Genomic DNA, 22,408 nt, shown 5'->3' on the forward strand with positions numbered 1-22,408 from the left:
GATGATAACCCGACCTCAAGTCTATTTTAGAAAACCACTTGGCACCCTGTAGTTGATCAAATAAATCATCAATCCTGGGGAGAGGATATTTGTTCTTTATCGTCACCTTGTTCAACTTCCTATAATCGATGCACATTCGTAGGGAACCATCTTTCTTTCTCACGAACAAGACTGGTGCTCCCCACGGTGATGAACTAGGTCTAATAAACCCCTTCTCAAGCAAATCTTTCGACTACGCCTTTAGCTCTTTCAATTCTGCCGGAGCCATTCGATAAGGAGGAATAGAAATAGGCTTGGTATCCGGCAGCACATCAATGGCGAAGTCAATCTCTCTTTCTGGAGAAAGACCTGGAAGTTCATCTGGAAATACATCTAGAAATTCATTCACTACCGGAACGGATTGGAAAGTTGGTGACTTTGCTTCGGTGTCATGAACTCGGACTAGATGATAAATGTAGCCTTTGGCTATCATCTTTCTTGCCTTGAGGTAGGAAATAAACCTACCTTTTGGAGAGGCTGTATTACCCTTCCATTCAAGCATGGGCTTCCCCGGAAATTAGAATCGAACTATTTTCATTCGGCAATCCACATTAGCATAACATGATGCCAACTAGTCCATACCCATGATCACATCGAAATCTAGCATTTCCAGCTCAATTAAATCAACTTTGGTCTGGTGATTGCATATCACAAGCACACAGTTTTTATACACATGTCTAGCTATCACGGGATCACCAACCGGAGTAGTTACTTCAAAAGGTTTGATTGGCTCAGGTTTCACCCCAATACAACCAGCAACATATGGAGTAATATAGGAGAAAGTAGAACCCGGATCTATCAAGGCATATACATCATGGGAAAATATACATAATGTACCTGCAACTACATCTGGGGAGGACTCGAGATCCTGTCGTCCGGCTAAAGCATACAGACAGGGCTGAGTGGCACCTGAAGTAGACGCTCCCCCTCTGCCTCTACCTCGACCTGCTGGGATCTGGGGAGTCTGCCCTACTGGGCGCACTGAAGATGAACCCGCTGTTGATCCTGTGGGCTGAATCCCCACTCTACCGCTCGTCGACGGGAAATCTTACATCATATGCCCAACCTGGCCACAGGCATAGCAAGCATCCAAACCTTGGCGACATTGTTCGGAATGTAGTCTACCGCACTGGCTGCATCGCGGTACTGAGGGTCTCCTCTGACTATATTCTTCCCTGAACTGAGAATCTGAGGCCCTCGAACTCTGACCCTGTCCTGAATGAAAGGAGCGATCAAATCTCCTACCCGTAAATCGAGGAGGTGCACTAGTCACCGACTGGCCTGAATGTCTAGAATATGTCTGCATTGATCCCCCTCTATAATCACTGCCTGCCCCCATAGATCTAGCCTTCTTGCTTTTCCTTCTTTCAATATCACGATGACCTCTTGGTGGTGGCTATCGTCCTTCTAAGTTCTAGGCATGGGCTTGTATTCGGGAAATATCCATCCCTTCTTGTAGCGAAGCCGTCAAACAATCCTTGAACAAATGTGGCCCCAAGCCACTCACAAACCTGTACACCCTATCTCCCATATCAGCCACCATAGTCGGGGCATATCTAGCCAAGGAGTTAAATTGCAGGCTATACTCCCCGACACTCATACTTCCTTGCTTCAAATTTAGAAATATATCTGCCCTAGCTCGGCGGACCTCGGGTGGCAAATAATGGTGAATGAAAGCATCTACGAATTCTTGCCACACGGGAGGAGGCACATTTTCTCTCCTTGATGCTATCCAATTATTATACCACAATACCGCCACATCTCGGAGTCTATAAGATGCCAACTCCACGGATTCAGTCTCAGAGGCCTGAATGATTCTCAATGTTGTCAACATCTCATCAATGAAACCTTGTGGGTCTTCATCCGGCTTTTACCCGAAGAACTTCAGAGAATTCAAGCTCATAAAATCACGGGCTCAGGTACTAGCTGATCGATCGCTTGGGCTCGCATTCTACCGTTATGCCTGGGCGGCAACCAACTGTGTCAATAGATGAATGGCCTCGGTCACTTGTTGACCCGGAGCGACCGGTGGAGGAACAGGAGCTGAAGCTCCTCCTGGTTCTTCTACATTGGGCGGGATGGAGGAAGTATTAGATAAGGCCTCATTATGTGACTCGCCCTCTTCTACATTCATTGGCGGCTCTCTTTCTACCCGCCTTTTTGTCGTAGTCTTGCCCTTCTGGGCAGCTGTAGCTTTTCCCTTTGGCGGCATTTCTGAAATCACAACACACTATTAGGGAGGATAAAAGCTTATACACGGCTGTATCGCACGATCTCATAAGAAGAAAGATGGTCATTTTTCCCACATGCCCTGTAGCCTCCTGTTTATTGATGTGGCGCGCAACACACCATAAACAAGACTTGACTAGACACGGCTCGTAGACACTTTCTAGGACTGAACTGCTCTGATACCACTTTTGTCACGACCCAACTAGGGGCCGTGACGGGTACCGGGGCTAACCACCGAGCACCCCTTGTTCTACTACTTATCATGCTCATTCAACGTTTTTTTATCAAAATCGTACTCAAATTATACGAAAATCATCTTTCTTTCGGAAACATAAATAGTTTTATATGCACAAGCCTTTTTGGTCATTAAAATAACATATGCATATATATATATATATACATAATGGAAATCTCGTGAGACCATATAACCCACACTGCGTATCTACGAGCCTCTACTAGAGTACTAGACATAAGGACGGGACAAGACCCCGTCATGCCAAAAATATACGTATGTACACCAAAAGAATAATCATAAGCACCTCCGAAATAGTGGAGTGCTCTCAAATCAGCTGACAACTACTACAAGTCTGGATCAAGCTCACCTCCCTGTCTACCTGTGGGCATGAACACAGCGTCCAAAGAAAACGGACGTCAGTACGAACATTGTACTGAGTATGAGAGGCCTAAACAATGATATTACGTCAATGAAACAAGGAAGCATCAATAAAGAACATCTGTATCTGACTGTCAAATATAAAGGAATTAATGCATGTTGGCTTACTCATAATCATGATCATGTCATATATGCATAAATATATAAGCTGCCCGTCCGTATCGGATCAGTGTGATAATCATTAGCCTTCGTCCAGGCCTCCCGCGTCCGGGGTATCATCTCATGCCGCCTACGAGTGGTGTCTGCCCATGCCATTTGGCCATGGTGTATACGCTTCCCGCCTTAGCGGTGACTGCCCGGCCAAATAGGTGCGGTGTTATATCATCATCATAATATGCTCATCATGGTGCATGCATAAAGACTCCAGTACAACTATGCTTTATCGGGGTGACGTAAGGTTGTGATCCCCCGATTTTATTATGGAGCACTCATTAACATTCTGCCTCACCTTGAAGGGAAAAGTATATGAGGTGAGTGTAGGCAATAAATGACATCATTATTGGGCTCATAACATAACTCTTACCTTGTGTAGCTATTCAAGAACATAGGCTCATAGTTTTCCGGAATTTAAGAGATTCTTAAAGAGGGAGGAAAGTCATACTATAGGATTCATTCCACGAAAGAAAGGACTAGCCTCACATACCTTTGTCATTTAACTACTCTATCGCTTGGTCGTTCTCCTTCGATGCTCGCGTTTCTACCTTCAAGAAGATTCGCATTAACATTAGTTACTCGGCTATAAGAACATTTTACTAATTCTAGGGAAAATTGGGCAGCATTTCCTTTGGTCCTAACTTTCCCCACGTTCTATATCAACTCCCAAACGTTCATAACAATATTCACAATATCGCAATAACAATCATCAATCGTCTACATTTACCACAATTCACCATTTCGCTTCAATTTCTCCACAATTATGGTTATAGCTCATTATCGCGTTTTCTCATATATAATACTTATTCCATGTTCTAAGTGTCATTAATAACATATTCACAATCACAACATACTAACATTCATAATTGCTCCAACTATTGTTCAATAGTGACACTATTCACTCATTCATGACCCATTTTCTACCTCCTTCTACAGTCTAAGTGTTTCAACTTTCAACACCTTAAATAACATGTAAATACCATAAAACTCACCTTGGATAATGGATGAACAACCTTTGAGTGGAACTTCTCTTCTAGCACCAAAACCCTAACTTTCTTCTCTTGAGTTTTCTTGGCTTAGATGAACTTTTAATGGGTTTCATACACTTGATTTCATGGTTTTGGTGTAGTTGATCATGGATTTCCTTTGATTTCTTATGGATGAATGATGAAGAAGGGTCTAGAGATTTCTTGATGTGTGGAGGAGTGAGATGAAAATAAATGAATGAAGGAGGGGTCTTTATATTAATTCTCAAAATCAATCCCGACCGAGATATACGGTACGATCGACGGAGCGTCGATCGGATCGACGCAGCGTCGATCTGGTCGTCGAAGTCGTTAAATTTCCAGTGAGCAATCTGTCATTTCCTTTCATTCTACGGTGAGAAGGACGGTTCGTCGAACTGATCGACGGAGCGTCGACCTGTTCGTCGAATGGCCTTCGCTCTAGCTCAATTCTACGGCACAATCGACGAAGCGTCGACTCGTCCGACTTTACAAAGAACGACCGTCGAACTCCCTTTTCGCAGAACTGTGGTGAAGTTTCATTTAACGAACTTTTCTCCCTTGCCTTTAACTTCTTTGGAATCTTAATTAGAATTATTATGTATCCCTTCTTACTTGTGGGGACATCATGTACACCTTAACTTACGTTAGTCCCTTCACCGCTCGGCAACCCAAAGTTCCGAGGTATAACACTTTCATTGAAATCTCGGTCGGGCTATACCACATTTTTAGAAACCTTCACACCCCAGTCCGTTTGTCATTTTCATAAGCAGGATGCTACTAATGAAAACCACGTTCAAGTGCTGGGTCATTTTTTGTTTCTTATGACATCTGTCACTCTTGAAAATTTGGACTCACATCATTTCCACACATTGCGGTGACTGTTGAAAAGCTGGTGTCGACTGCATCATTATCCTCATAAGAAGTCTGCGGTATACCAGTTCAGGACTACATCACTTATAGTAAAAAATACTCAAATGTAGACTGCACATCAGAGTGCAGTATCATGTTCCTTTCTTGATGACTACTAACCTCTGTGTCCAGAATTACAACACTTAGTTAGAATATTCAAGTTAACTACTGCATACTCAAGTGTGGAGCCTTTTCTCATGACTACCACTATACCTGAACCAGGATTACATTAACTTGAAATAAACTGCAGTAGCGACTGCAAATCTTGATGTAGGAATCACATTCGTATTTCAACGATTGTGGACATCAACCTCGGAATTATGCTACCTATTTTTGCTATATATATGGATGACGACTCATCCCCTTCGGCATATAGTCGTTTAATCCATATCGTCATCTTGAGGAATGATGCTTACCTCGGTGGCAAGACTGACACCTTCCTTTTTTGACTCCGGGGAAGAATACCCGCTCGTCAACAGGGTTCACATCTTCCGAAAAGAATAGACTCTATTGTGGATACGACATTTCAATGCTGATATCAACGCATCGTCTTCAAATCACAGATTGTCAGGATGAAAATTGTGATCACTCTTCGGGTCAAAATTAATCCATCTTTTTTGACATTTGAATCGACGATCTTAAATTTGATGTCAGAATTACGTCACCTGATTCAGGCGAGGACCGTGGTTACCAAATTAAGACCTCTAATCAGTCATTGTATCAAGGCAAGACATGCGACATCTAGCCGAGGTCTCAATACCTTGATACAATACTGTTTAGTGGAGACTAGACTTCGATAAATCGTGATTATATCTTTTTGTAATCTTAAAAATTTTCTTTTGTAAAAATCTTCGTGCTCTGCAGAACGAACAAACTTATTAGTGTAAAACAAACTTTACTTAGGGAGGATTTCGTTACCCTTTCTCGGATGCTTTTGCTTTATCACATCTCTTCAAGTTTTTGTCTTTATTTTGCTTCGTCATCATTATTCCTTTTTCGGATGCTTCTCACTTTTATTGCTTTGTCTTTGAATTTTTCGTCTTTGCTTTTAGTTTTTTTTGTTTTGCCTTTGGCTTTTTGCTTTGTTTTGTTCCGCTAGCACCATTTCCTGTCTCAATCACTGAACAAACAAGTTAGCAGAAAAAACTCTATTTACAATAGCTTTGTTACCCTTTCCGAGTGTTCCTTCGTTGAATTGCAGCTTCTGTTGTTCTTCCTTTAAATTTTGTCTTAAATGCATGGTCTTCTCGGCATTTTGTGTCACGACCCAACCAGAGGGCCGCGACGGGCACCCGGTGCTAGTCTACCCGGGCACCTCTTAACATACCTTTACATTTATATCTAGGTGGGCCACTTATTAAATCATACATTCTATCCATCAATCATACTAATCCCCTTGGAAATCAATACATTTATATTATCAATAGCAAGTATGCCCATATCAATGTACATAAGCCGACGAGGCTATCAAAATGATATCCAAAATATAGGCCGATAAGGACAAACACACCTAACTATATACACATGTCTACGAGCTTCTAAGGAGAGTATGTCATATCATATAGACGGGACAGGACCCCGCTATGGCCATAATTATGTACACAAAAGAATCAATACCAAAAGCTATAGCTCCAAATGAAATGGAGCTCCGCTATGTAGTCCTTGAGAAATATAGCTATGGATCAAGCTTGTCTCCCTGGCCACCTGCGGGCATGACGCAGCGTCCACAAACAAAAGGACGTCAGTACGAAAAATGTACTGAGTATGTAAAGCATGATCAATATTAATATAGAAGCATAATAAGCGACATAAGAAATAGCATAAGATGGGAGATAGTGATATCATCGTCATAAGCACTTACTTGCCTTTCATAGGGACTTTCCATTCCTAGTGCGTGATTGTGTACATACATCCGTATCCGTATTCATATCCGTACTCGTTTACATTCGTATCCATAATCGTATTCATATACATATTCTTATTCGTATTCGTATTCATACTCATATCTATATCATATACATATTCATAGCATATACATAACATTTACATAGCATGCCCAACCACGAAGGTTTGGTGTTTCATGTACCCGACCATGGCTAGGCTCGGTTATCATACATACCTGGCCAACCAAGGCTTCAGGGTTGCACATACTTGGCCCTACCAAGGCTTCAGGGTTATCCGTACCCAACTGCAGTGGTGCGCGCGCATCGGCATATACATATATATACATCTATATATTTTACCCGGCCATATAAGCTCGGGGCTTCATAATAGCCATACATAGGCACACATACATATAAGCTCATTGGCATCTTTAGCATTATCACTACTATCATCGTCATCATTATCGTTATCGCTATTATCGTCGTCATCATTATCATCATTACCATTATCGTTGTCATTACGTCTATCCTTATAGGATTATTCGTCATATGAGGAATTTAGTACAATCGTAAGACATATCAAGAATTATAAGCTTTGTAGCTTTTTGAAGATAGAATCATTTGGAGAGCATCATAGGCTCATAGAAGAATAGATATTTGGCCAAAGAACCATGCCTTATGAAAGAAGGGTTAGCCTTACATACCCTTCCGTTCAACTATTTTATCACTTGCACGTTCTCCTTCAATGCTCACGTTTCTACCATCATTAGAGTTATACTATCATTAGAAAACCGATAGCTAGCATACATGACTAAGGCTAGAGAAAATTTGACAGCATCTCCTTTATTTATACGACATTCCTCCATATCGTAAATCAACTCCCAAACATCAATAATACATTCACAATATCATAGCAATAATCTTTATTCTCCTACATTATCCATATTCTTCAATTCACTTCAAGTCACCCACATCCATGGTCATAGCACACGATTACGTTCGTTCATATACAATGCCTATATCATGTTCTTAACGTCATTTACAACATGATTATAATCATATCATATCACGAATCATTACTCAATCCAAACTATTACTTAAAATGACACTATTTCCACATTTTGACCCATTTTTCTATATCCTTCTACAATCCAAGTGTTTCAACTTTCAAATACTTTAAACAACATGGAAATACCATAAATCTTACCTTAGATGGCGTAGGGATGAACCTTGGGTGAAAACACCTCACTTGAGCAAAATCCTAGTTTCACCTTCACTTGGATTTCTTGCCTTGGATGAACTCTAGTGGGTTTCTTACACTTGATTCATTTAGATTGATGTTGTTGATCACTAATATCTCTTGAATTCTTGTGGGAGAAGTGTAGAGAGAATGTTTTAGAGAGAAGGGGTGTGGAAGGAAAATGAAATGAAATAAGACTTGGATCCTTTATCAAATACACCAAATCTGTCCCGACCAGTTCTACGGACCAACATACGGTCCGTATAAATTATACTGACCGTATGTCTGGCCGTAGATTTGGTCCAGAGAGGGGTGCTATTCTGGGCCGATTATACGGTCCAACATACGGTCCGTATGTTTTGTACAGCCAGTATGTTTGGCCGTATAATCCCCAGTTTCCTGAAGTTCGTTTTCGTCGACTCGTTTGATCTCCAATCCTTATGGAACCTTCTTAGCACTTGTATAATACTTCATTAACCCTACAATAGGATCTATATTAGTCCCTTAAAACATCACCACATAGGCATTATCTCAATCATAGCGGAATCTTTCCAAACACGACTTTCGTTTCGCTCTCTTCAACAAACTAAACTTCACATATTCATAGAACTTCAAAATCTTATTACATGAACCTCAAGCTATCTAATACTTCACTTAACCTCTTAGGGATTTCATAATCACCTTAAGCTCACATTAACTTATCCACAAATCAATACATACGAAATTTCTGAGGTGTAACATTCTCCCCCCCCCCCTTAAGAACATTCGTCCTCGAATGTTAAGTCTTCGGGGATTCTATAAAAATTTCGCCAGAGTTTCCCCTATAATATGGCACTACTATCTTGTCACAACAGCCCATAATAACAATACCTCACAGGGCCATAACATAATAGCATTGGAATTTGGCCACACACGACCCAAAAGCATAAAAGGGAAAACATACATACCTTATGATTTTGATGTCTCATCTTGGATTTCTTCTAGGGGCTGAAATAAGTGTGGGTACTTGGATCTCATAATTTCTTCTGCTTCCCATGTCATTTCTTCTCATTTATTGTTTCTCCATAAAACCTTAACTGAGGCTACTTCTTTGTTTCTAAGCCTCCGTACTTACCTATCTAATATGGCAATGGGTACCTCTTCATAAGTCAACTTTTCCGTCACTTGAACATCATTTACTGGCACGATCCTAGTAGGTCTCCAACACATTTACGAAGCATCGAGACATGGAAAACTGGGTGAACTGACTCTAAATCAGGAGGTAGATCTAACTCATAGGCCACTTTGCCTACTTTGCGCACAATCTCATAAGGCCCAATGTATCGGGGACTAAGTTTCCCCTTTTTGCCAAATCTCATTACACCCTTCATTGGTGACACTTTTAAGAATACCCAATCTTTCACTTGGAACTCTAAGTCCCTTCGACGATTATCCGCATAGGACTTTTGACGACTTCGGGCTGCTAATAACCGATCTTGTATGTGCTTGACTTTCTCTATGGCTTGCTGGACCAAGTCTGGCCCTATCAATTTAGTGTCTCCTGCCTCGAACCACCCAATTAGAGATCTACACTTTTGTCCATATAAAGCCTCATACGGTGCTATTTGGATGCTAGAATGATAACTATTGTTAAAAGCAAATTCAATGAGTGGTAAGTGATCATCCCAATTACCTCCAAAATCTATCATACATGCTTGTAACACATCCTCAAGAGTCTGAATGGTACGTTCAGCTTGTCCATCAGTTTGCGGATGAAATGCCGTGCTAAGGCTCAATTGGGTCCCTAAACCCTCTTGGGAAGGACTTCTAAAAATTAGCTGTAAATTGAGTTCCTCTATCTAAGATAATAGATGCTAGGACACCATGGAGTCGCACTATCTCTTTGACATAAAGCTTTGCATAATCTTCTGCCACATATGTCGTTCTGACTGGTAAGAAATGAGCTGACTTCGTGAGTCTATCCACAATCACCCATATAGAATCATACTTACGTCGAGAACGGGGTAAGCCTATAATGAATTCCATGTTAATTACTTCCCACTTCCAAGTTGGAATTTCTATAGCTTGTAGCAATCCGCCCGGCTTTGGGTGCTCGATTTTCACTTGTTGACAGTTGGGACATTGAGCTACGAATTCCGCTATATCTTTCTTCATCCCATTCCACCAATATATAGACTTAAGATCATGGTACATTTTCGTCGCTCTAGGGTGAACATAATAACGGGAACAATGGGCTTCTATCAATATTTGGTGGCGTAAACCTGCCACATCAGGAACACATAATCTGCCTCGGCATCGGAGAACTCCATCTCCTGAAATCTCAAATGATGACTCCTCTTTCTGAGGGAGTGTATCTCTGTAATGCATTAGCATGGAATCTTCATATTGTTGCTCTTTCACTTCCGCTACTAGCGACGAGACTGCTGAATTCTGAATGGTAGTTCCCCTGCTATCTGAGTCCACTACTCGAACTCCTAGGCTAGCTAATTGCTGGAGCTCACGAGCCATTTATCTCTTCTCTGGTCGTACATCATACAAACTTCCCATAGATCTATAGCTAAGAGCATCAGCCACAACATTTGCCTTTCCGGGGTGATATAAGATATCAACATCATAATCTTTTAGCAATTCCAACCATCGTCGTTGTCACAAATTCAACTCTTTCTTCTTGAAGATATATTGAAGGCTCTTATGATCGGTATAAATATCCACATGGACACCATTGAAATAATTTCTCCACATCTTTAATGCATGAATCACTGCAGCTAATTCTAGATCATGGGTTGGGTAATTTTTCTCATGCTTCCCTAATTGCCTTGAAGCATACGCAATCACCTTACCATGTTGCATCAACACACAGTCTAGCCCAATGCCTGAAGCATCGCAATAAACAACATATCCTTCCAATCCCTCTGGAAGTGTCAGGAATGGGGCAGAAGTCAATCTATCTTTTAACTCTTGGAAACTACGTTCACAAGCATCTGTCCATTGAAACTTTGCTGATTTCTGGGGCAACGTTATCGCGGATTTGATGTCCACTTTCGTCCGTCATTTTTGGGCATGTCCTCGATGTTTGATGGTATTACCTGCAAAACCCTTATACTAAAGTTAGTAAGGTATGAAAGATAAAGTTGGATATGAAATCGTTTGACATGGCGACTCTTGTCTGGTTGATGCCTTTGATATTATCATGTCGCTTGGTAACGGCGTTATTCTGAGTCTGAAAAATGGAAATTTTGACGTTTTCTCAAAATTTCTACTCCAATGTAGAAGTATATTCTCTAATTCTTAAACTTGCCGTACTGAAAGAATTTTTGACATCCTCTCAAAATTTCTGCCCCAGTTAAAGCTGCATCGGCGACCTATCGTGTCAAGTTTTGAGGAAGTTTTGAGATCTCCCAAAAAGATCTCAAAATTTCTGCTCTAGTTTCTATTGAGGGATATCCATGATTTTCGTTTGGTGCGACCAAACTCGAAAAATGCCTATGTAATCCCACTTTGGGAATTATGTCATAAACATAATTGGTGGTAATGTTTGTATGACGTCATCTCGAATTTTCGAGACCAACGTATCGTCCTATGATAATCCACTTTAGAGATAGGAAATGTCTACTTAAGAGGTAGGTGTCAAGTTTTTAGGGCGGATGACCCTGTTTGTCTCATTTTTAGGGCGGACGACCCGGCTTGTCACATTTTTAGGGCGGACAACCCTGCTTTGTCATGAAGATAAGTTTGTTTCTATTCTACCATTCTCGCGTAGTTATAACCCCTCGATTTTGATTTATAGTAATAACTGTCACGACCCAAACCGATGGGCCATGACTAGTGCCCGAGCTGGACACTCGTACACGAACTTGTTAGCTATAATCAGACTGATACTAGGACAATGCGAAAAATTTGCAAAAACATGTTGTAAACTCATAATGCCATATATCAAAATGAACCTGTCTCCTGAGGAGTCACAGTTAACCAAACATAACAAAATATGCAAGCCGACGAGGTTGCCACTATACGCGGGAATATCCAAAACGAACTACATCCGTATAGCTGACCAAACCAGATATACAACCCACATATGTCTACAGACCTCTAGGAGTATGACAAAGTCTATATAAGAAGATCTGTACCAAAACAGCTCAAGCTCCGGGACAATGGAGCTCTCCAAGCAGCTGGGCAGAAGTCCTAAGCCAAAGGATAACCAAGCTGAGGGTCTGTACCTGCGGGCATGAAACGCAGCCCCCGAAGAAAGGGGGTCAGTACGAATAGTGTACTGAGTATGTAAGGCATGAAATCAATATATACATAAAATCAAGGAAAACATTTGAGGCGTGTCAATGAATGGGCAAAATAAATGCATCTGTATAGCTATATCAAAGAAACACATATATCCATAGAAATATCACAATAAAGGCCACAGCGTCACCCCTGTCAACTGTGCCATACATATACACATCACAACAAAGGCCACAGTGTCACCCCCTGTCAACTGTGCTGTCACGACCCAACTAGGCCGCGACGGGTACCCGATACTGCTATACCGAGCACCTCTTATTTCGTATCTTATCCTTATTACTGAGTGGGCCGTATGAACGGCACCGTTATTTCTTTACTTAACACTATCATTAATAGCATAATTATAAACATGTGTTAATAAACTTTGCTAACATATTATACAGCGACGAGAACAAACAAGAGTGCAACACATCTGACTGTACATATCTGTCTACGAGCCTCTAAACAAAATACATATAATAACAAGGAAGGCCGGGTGCTGCCATGCCCGAACATGTACACAAAAGTAGTACCAATAAGCTGGAGCTCCGGAACAACTGGAGCACTTTCAATGTACCGCTGGAGGAGCTCCTAGGAATCAAACCCGTCTACCTGCGCGGCATGAAACGCAGCGTCCACAAGAAGGGACGTCAGTATGAGTAATGTACCGAGTATGTAAGGCATGAAAAGCAGCATAACGAGAACATAAAGTATGAATAATAATATAATAAGTTCATAGAGCATATAGTAGATAAGAGAGTAACATGTACATATGAGTGCCTTTTAGGACGGATGCCATGCATGCTTATCTTTCCTTTGGAAAAAAAACATTTCTTGTCCATATATAGAAAATAGAACATATCATCATGTCATAGCGCCAATTAACGTCGGCTCCCCCACATATGTCCCGCGTCCGGGATGAGTTACGCCAACTGACCAGGTGGCAACGCGTCTATAGCGCAACATATGTCCCTTTCCCCATATCCCCCATATACATATACATATATCATGTCCATGTCTCATATACATATATCATATAAGCAGCATGCATGAGAGCCCAAAGAAAGTCATGTATCTATCGGAGTGACGTAAGGTCGGTAACCTCCGAATATATTATGGAACAATCATCATGACTTTGTCTCACCTTGAAGGAACGATTACCATAAGATGAGACTAGCAACGAATAACAGCGTTAAGAGGACATAGAATAAGATCATAACCATGTTTTGAGTTAATCCGAGTTAGTATGAAAAAGTTAAGGACGTTTGAAGTACAGAACTTTCTACGAACTTTCAGAAGCCATTTTTGGAAAATCAAGCAATGATCACATCAAGTACCTTTCAAACATGAAACCATTCTTATCATAGTCATCATAGAAATATTCTCATCCTCGACATCATTAATATCGTTGTAAAACATATCCATCATTTTTTTTTGTCATAAAAGCTTACAATACCATAGACCTTTGTTTTGGAAAAAGACGAACATTTTTGGAAAACATTGACGGGTTATCGGAAAGGAATCATGCCTTAAGATCATAAACATATATCTTTTGAAAACAAGGAGAATATGGAAACAATTATGAAATCATAACATCAGGATCATGCCTTTGAAAGAAAGGGACGAGCCTTAACATACCTTGTCCGCTTCCCTAGTCAATCCAACTTAACTCTTGGCCTTCCCAAAATCTTTAACAATGTTAATGAATACAAGTATTAGCTATGGATATTCAAGGATCTCATCCTAAACTAACACTTTGCCTACCGAAATTTCGGCAGCATTTCCCCTGTAAATACACCATCCCCGAGAATCTAACTCGGCCAAGTTTATCAACAACAGCCCGAGAATTCAACTCGGCCAAATTATCAACAACAATACCAATCACCATACTAACAACTTTAACAATTTATCCAAAATACATTCTAGCATTAACAATCCTTGCCACACAATTCATCGACAATTCATTAATATTCAAGTCAATCACATATAATCAAGCCAATACCAATGATACCACATTCAAGTATTAATCCGAAATCATTCCAACATGATTCAAAAATTCTTCAAATAATTCACATATCATCCCAAGCAACCCAATCGACATACTACTTTCCCCGAGACTTTCCAACTTCAATAAGAACAATAACAACCTAATTCCTTCTTTCAAATTCAATCACAACAACCCAACAATTTACACACTAACAACATTATCTTCCATAAAAACAAGAAGACTATTTTCAATTCACACTAATTTCTAAAACAACTTCCAACCATCACAACCTCACTAGAATCATCCAACTTTCATTATCAACATAACATCCACAACAACAACAACCAAACACTAGATAAAATAATTAAATCATTATTCCTACACACACACATACATGCACGGCCACAACAAGTGTCCATATTTCCATGAATTTCATCCACTTTCACATACTACAACATACATAATTATCCATAACATATAAGAAAAGGATTAAGCCTTACCTTTCTCCTTGATTCTCCACTTGGCTAGAATTTGCAACTTGTATGAATATATGTTTTTCTTGCTCCAATAACCACTTCACTTTGCTAAGGACCCTTCAATTAGTTGTTTGGCTAGAAGAGAATAATTTTTGATGAAATTTTTTCCAAGGTTCTTGTGGGTTTGATCATGGCCGAATGGCCTTTGGTCTTTTTCTCCTTCTCCTTTGTTCTTTAAGTTTCTTGAAATTTCTAGGAATAAGATGAAACTTATGTTGACTTGGTCTTCTTTTGATCTTATTCATCAAGCTCCTTTGTGGGCTTAAGACCACTCCATTTGGACGGCCAACATGGCCCAATAACTCAAGCCCACTTTTTTTTTTTTTTTGGTTTTGCTCTTCATGAAAATTTATTTTTTTCCAAATTCCAAATTTGCCCTTAGCCTTCCTCCATATTTCCACGAGTCATATTGCGGATTTACCTTTTTACCCCTAGCCATTCTTGATATTTCCACATCAAAATTTTTATGAACAACTTATGCGCCAAACAAAAATCAAAATTATAGCCTTGCTCTTAACTTCCCGCAATTATCTTAAATTATCCGAAAGTACCAAAATGCGGGATATAACATTCTCCCCCCCTTTAGAACATTCGTCCTCGAATGTTGAACTGGCCTCATGGCGTATTATAACACTTTGGGGAGGTCTCATTTATAGTTGTCACATACGATCACTTTAGCATATCCGTTTTAGAAGCTTAGGTTGCCTGTAGGCCGTGGGCCGATCAACTTAGTTCGGCCAACATCGAATCACCCGATTGGTAACTTGCACTTCATGCTGTACAAAGCCTCATATGGTGCTGTCTCAATTGTCCTTTTTATATTTTTCGACCTCTCCAGGTACCTTCCAAATTTTCTCCCTATCTCTGCCTCATATTACACCCGTTGCCAATTTATTTCTACATCCTTTCCTTCCTGCCCGTTCTTTATCCTTCATCCCATTTTCTTTATAGTTGAGCCCTTTCGATCTCCTCATGAATCTCTCATTCCATATCATAAGTTTTCTGGTCAACTGCTCCTTATCCTGATCCTTTCTTTGATATTTCTAATACTTCGAAGCTCCTTATTCTCTACGTGCTCACTTTCTTTCTGTTCCCGAATATCACCGTATTAGGATTTTCCAGCCTTAACTAGTGTGGATCCAGTATCAGTGTTATCCTATAACATTTGTACTTATACCTTTCACTCCGTCTCTTGAATTCCGTTCGGTCAGTATCTTCTATATATCGCAACACTAGTTGTTGGGGTTCACTTATCGATCGATACCGTCACAATGAAACGTCATATACCTATATATATATTTACTACCATTTCCCTCACAACCATTTCCAAATGCTATTCAAACTTTCTTTAATCCTAAAGCCGTGTCGTGCTTTCTCCCTTTTCACTAGTCTAGTCCGTCTCAGCCTACGCGACCTCTATAAGGTTTCTAACCCCTCCACATACTCTGATTTCCTTTAGGTTACCCTAATTTCACATTCGTCTCCTATACCTACATTTATGGAATTTTCAGTACACTTCCCAGGGGTCACCCATCCTAAAATTGCTCTCACCCTAGCACGCTTAACCTCGAAACCCTAATGCATTTCGGTGTCTTAATGCTGGTATATTTGCCTCCGCTCCCCTGCACTACCTTTATCACGTAATCTGGAGCAAGTTGGGGTCTTAACAATTTCCGAAACACTCTCGTAACGCATTTTCCCCCTTTAATTACTATTTTAGCCTTCGCAATCCCCAGTATTCACCTTTTACCTATGTGTACGATTACTTTTCGTCCTGAATTTCCAAATTCCCAATACGTTCAGCAATACACAGAACGGTATATGATAGAGTAGAATCTAGATCAATTAACACATACATATCACAGGAAAATACCGATAGTGTACCTGTAGCCGCATCTGGGGAAGGTTCAGGATCCTGCCGTCCCGCCAATGCATATATGCGGTGCGGAGGACCGGCTGAACTGGGTGCCCCTCCTCCTCTGCCTCGGCCACGGCTTGCTGGAGCCTGGGAAGTCTGTCCAGGAGGGCGCACGGTCGATGATGAACCAATTACTGATCCGGCGGGCTGAGTTTGGTCTCCCTCATTCCTTAGTGGGCAATCACGCATCAAATGGTCAGTCCGACCCCAGGCAAAACAAGCACCTGTATCTAAGTAACACTGCCCAGAGTGTGGCTTGCCACACCGAGCACATCGTGGTGGGGGTATCCCCGTCTTTTTAGAATCAGCTCTATACTGGGACACTGAAGCTCTGGCACTCTGATCTGGTCTTGAATAGGTAGGGCGATCAAATCTCCCACTCGCAAATCGAGGAGGTGCGCTGGCCGCTGGTTGTCCTGAATGCCTGGATTGTTGTTGTGCTTGTCCCCCTCTATACTCACTTCTAGTCTCGAAAATTTTTGCCTTTTTTCTGGAACCCCTGTCAGAATAACGCTCACCTCTCTGTAGCTGGTGTTGGTCCTCCAGGTTTTGGGCGTGGGCCTGGATACGAGCAATAGTCATTCCATCCTGGAGTGAAGCCGTCAAGCATTCCTTAACTAAATGTGGCCCCAACCCACTCACGAACCGATGTACACGATCTCCTATATCAGCCACCATGGCTGGGGCATACCTGTCCAAAGAGTTAAAACGGAGACTATATTCCCGGACGCTCATATTTCCCTGTTTGAGATTCAAAAACATATCGGCTCGAGCCCGTCGAACCTCCGGTGGTAAATAATGTCGCAGGAATGCTTCAGTGAACTCTTGCCAAACCGGGGGAGGTGCATTTGCTCCCCTTGAAGATATCCAATTATTATACCACTAGACCGCTACATTTCGCAACCTGTATGAAGCCAACTCTACTGACTCTGTATCCGAAGCATGTATTATCATCAGTGTCCTCAACATCTCGTCTATGAAACTTTGCGGGTCTTCCTCTGGTTTCGATCCATAAAACTCCGGAGGTTTCAGGGTGGTAAAATCACGGGCTCTTGCACTCACTGCCCTGTCTCCCTGGTCTGCATCTTGCCGCTGTGCTTGTGCGGCAACTAACAGGGTCAGCAACTGAATAGCCTCTGTTATCTGCTGGCCCGAAGCTGCTGGCGGTGGAACTGGAGGTGCTGGGGCTGGAGCTGGAGCTCTTTCTTGCTCTGTTGATACAGGGGAAGCAGGAGAAATCTGGGGAGAAGCCTCGTTGTGAGACTCACCTTCTTCTACTTCCGCCGGTGGCTCCTGTTCAACTCTTCTTCCAGCCACCGTCTTGCCCTTCTGGGCCGCCGTAGCTTTCCTCTTCACCGGCATCACTGAAACCATAACACAGGATTAAGAAAAGAACATGGAAACCTGGTAACATAGCTCTATCGCACGATCTAGAGTACAAAGAAGGTCAGATTTCCTAAATGCCCTGCAGCCCCCTGTTTATAAGTGTGGCGCGCTACATACCCATAAACAGGACTCTACTGGACACGGCTCGTAGACAATCCCTAGGACGAACTGCTTTGATACCACTTTTTTCACGACCCAACTAGGCCACGACGGGTACCCGATACTGCTATACTGAGCACCTCTTATTTCGTATCTTATCCTTATTACTGAGTGGGTCGTATGAACGACACCGTTATTTCTTTACTTAACACTATCATTAATAGCATAATTATAAACATGTGTTAATAAACTTTGCTAACATATTATACAGCGACGATGACAAACAAGAGTGCAAAACATCTGACTGTACATATCTGTCTACGAGCCTCTAAACAAAATTCATATAATAACAAAGAGTGTCGGGTGCTGCCGTGCCCGAACATGTACACAAAAGTTGTACCAATAAGCTGGAGCTCCGGAACAACTGGAGCACTTTCAATGTACCGCTGGAGGAGCTCCTAGGAATCAAACCCATCTACCTGCGTGGCATGAAACGCAGCGTCCACAAGAAGGGACGTTAGTACGAGTAATGTACCGAGTATGTAAGGCATGAAAAGCAGCATAACGAGAACATAAAGTATGAATAATAATATAATGAGTTCATAGAGCATATAGTAGATAAGAGAGTAACCTGTACATATGAGTGCCTTTTAGGACGGATGCCATACATGCTTATCTTTCCTTTGAAAAAATAACATTTCTTGTCCATATATAGAAAATAGAACATATCATCATGTCATAACGCCGAGTAACGTCGGCTCCCCCACATATGTCCCGCGTCCAGGCATCCAGCGTCCGGGATGAGTTACGCCAGCTGACCAGGTGGCAACGCGTCTATAGCGCAACATATGTCCCTTTCCCCATATCCCCCATATACATATACATATATCATGTCCATGTATCATATACATATATCATATAAGCAGCATGCATGAGAGCCCAAAGAAAGTCATGTATCTATCGGAGTGACGTAAGGTCGGTAACCTCCGAATATATTATGGAACAATCATCATGACTTTGTCTCACCTTGAAGGAACGATTACCATAAGATGAGACTAGCAACGAATAACAGCGTTAAGAGGACATAGAATAAGATCATAACCATGTTTTGAGTTAATCCGAGTTAGTATGAAAAAGTTATGGATGTTTGAAGTACAGAACTTTCTACGAACTTTTCAGAAGCCATTTTTGGAAAATCAAGCAATGATCACATCAAGTACCTTTCAAACATGAAACCATTCTTATCATAGCCATCATAGAAATATTCTCATCCTCGACATCATCAATATCGTTGTAAAACATATCCATCATTTTTTTTTGTCATAAAAGCTTACAATACCATAGACCTTTGTTTTGGAAAAAGACGAACATTTTTGGAAAACATTGACGGGTTATCGGAAAGGAATCATGCCTTAAAATCATAAACATCTATCTTTTGAAAACAAGGAGAATATGGAAACAATTATGAAATCATAACATCAGGATCATGCCTTTGAAAGAAAGGGACGAGCCTTAACATACCTTGTCCGCTTCCCTAGTCAATCCAACTTAACTCTTGGCCTTCCCAAAATCTATAACAACGTTAATGAATACAAGTATTAGCTATGGATATTCAAGGATCTCATCCTAAACTAACACTTTGCCTACCGAAATTTCGGCAGCATTTCCTCTGTAAATACACCATCCCCGAGAATCTAACTCGGCCAAGTTTATCAACAACAACCCGAGAATTCAACTCGGCCAAATTATCAACAACAATACCAATCACCATACTAACAACTTTAACAATTTATCAAAAATACATTCTAGCATTAACAATCCTTGCCACACAATTCATCGGCAATTCATTTATATTCAAGTCAATCACATATAATCAAGCCAATACCAATGATACCACATTCAAGTATTAATCCGAAATCATTCCAACATGATTAAAAAATTCTTCAAATAATTCACATATCATCCCAAGCAACCCAATCGACATACTACTTTCCCCGAGACTTTCCAACTTTAATAAGAACAATAACAACCTAATTCCTTCTTTCAAATTCAATCACAACAACCCAACAATTTACACACTAACAACATTATCTTCCATAAATACAAGAAGACTATTTTCAATTCACACTAATTTCTAAAACAACTCTCCAACCATCACAACCTCACTAGAATCATCCAACTTTCATTATCAGCATAACATCCACAACAACAACAACCAAACACTAGATAAAATAATTAAATCATTATTCCTACACACACACATACATGCACGGCCACAACAAGTGTCCATATTTCCATGAATTTCATCCACTTTCACATACTACAACATACATAATTATCCATAACATATAAGAAAAGGATTAAGCCTTACCTTTCTCCTTGATTCTTCACTTGGCTAGAATTTGCAACTTGTATGAATATATGTTTTTCTTGCTCCAATAACCACTTCACTTTGCTAAGGACCCTTCAATTAGTTGTTTGGCTAGAAGAGAATAATTTTTGATGAAAAATTTTCCAAGGTTCTTGTGGGTTTGATCATGGCCGAATGGCCTTTGGTCGTTTTCTCCTTCTCCTTTGTTCTTTAAGTTTCTTGAAATTTCTAGGAATAAGATGAAACTTATGTTGACTTGGTCATCTTTTAATCTTATTCATCAAGCTCCTTTGTGGGCTTAAGACCACTCCATTTGGACGGCCAACATGGCCCAATAACTCAAGCCCACTTTTTTTTTTTTTTTTGGTTTTGCTCTTCATGAAAATTTATTTTTTTTCAAATTCCAAATTTGCCCTTAGCCTTCCTCCATATTTCCATGAGTCATATTGCGGATTTCCCTTTTTACCCCTAGCCATTGATATTTCCACATCAAAAATTTTATGAACAACTTATGCGCCAAACAAAAATCAAAATTATAGCCTTGCTCTTAACTTCCCGCAATTATCTTAAATTATCCGAAAGTACCAAAATGCGGGATATAACATGTGCCATACATATACACATCACAACAAGGCCACAACACACCCCTTGTCAACTGTGCCATATATATACACATCACAACAAAGGCCATAGCACACCCCCTGTCAACTGTACCATATATATACACGTCACAACAAAGGCCACAGCACACCCCCTGTCAAATATGCCATATATATATACACATCACAAGAAGGGCCACAGCATCACCCCCTGTCAACTGGGACTTGTAATACACAACAAAGATCACAGCGTCACCCCCTGTCAACTGTGCCTTACATATACATGAAGAATGAAAATGAGTGCAGTGCATAATCAAAATGAAATAATAGAGCTCTCTGTAATGTCACAAAATAGCCATATACATATATTATACTCATAGTATGCATAGGAGTTCAAATGAAAACTATCGCTCTATCCCACCTTGGAGGAACAATTTATAAGGTGAGATCAACAACAGTGAAATAAATCGAGAAAATCATGAAATAGCTTAACATTTTCATATAATCGTTGAAATCATATTTGAGACCTTTAAGCATAAAATCATCCTCAACGTAATCCTCATAAAGAAATTCTCATTTTTAACATCATAAGAAGCTTTAAGAGTCATAAACTTCTAGCTTTTGAAATCATAGAGGTTATAGAAACACTTATGGAATCATACCATAGGAATCATGCCTTTGAAAGAAAGGGACGAGCCTTAACATACCCGTTCAACCTCCAATTATCTACGCTTATCCGTCCGAGCCCGCAAGTCTACATATAAGACCATTCATACTATGATTAGGCCCATTATCATATACTTATCCTAAGCCTTCAAATAATTCTTCCTAAAATCTGCCAAAATTTCGGCAGCATCTCCTCTGTTTATATGCCTAGCCCGAAATCATAATTCAGCAACCAACAACAATACCAACATCAATAACATCATTTCCAACACCAATATGTACCATAAAACAGCCCACACGCTGTTTTCCAACTTCCATAACTAACAAACTTACTAAACGATTGTTTAGCGACTTTATCTCCGTAAATAAGCCTTATATAATACCAAAAGAGAAAGATTCATACCTTTTTTCTTGTTAAGACAACAATAACCTCAATATCCA

The sequence above is a fragment of the Lycium barbarum genome, chromosome 7, assembly GCF_019175385.1.
Source record: "Lycium barbarum isolate Lr01 chromosome 7, ASM1917538v2, whole genome shotgun sequence".
NCBI lineage: Eukaryota > Viridiplantae > Streptophyta > Magnoliopsida > Solanales > Solanaceae > Lycium > Lycium barbarum.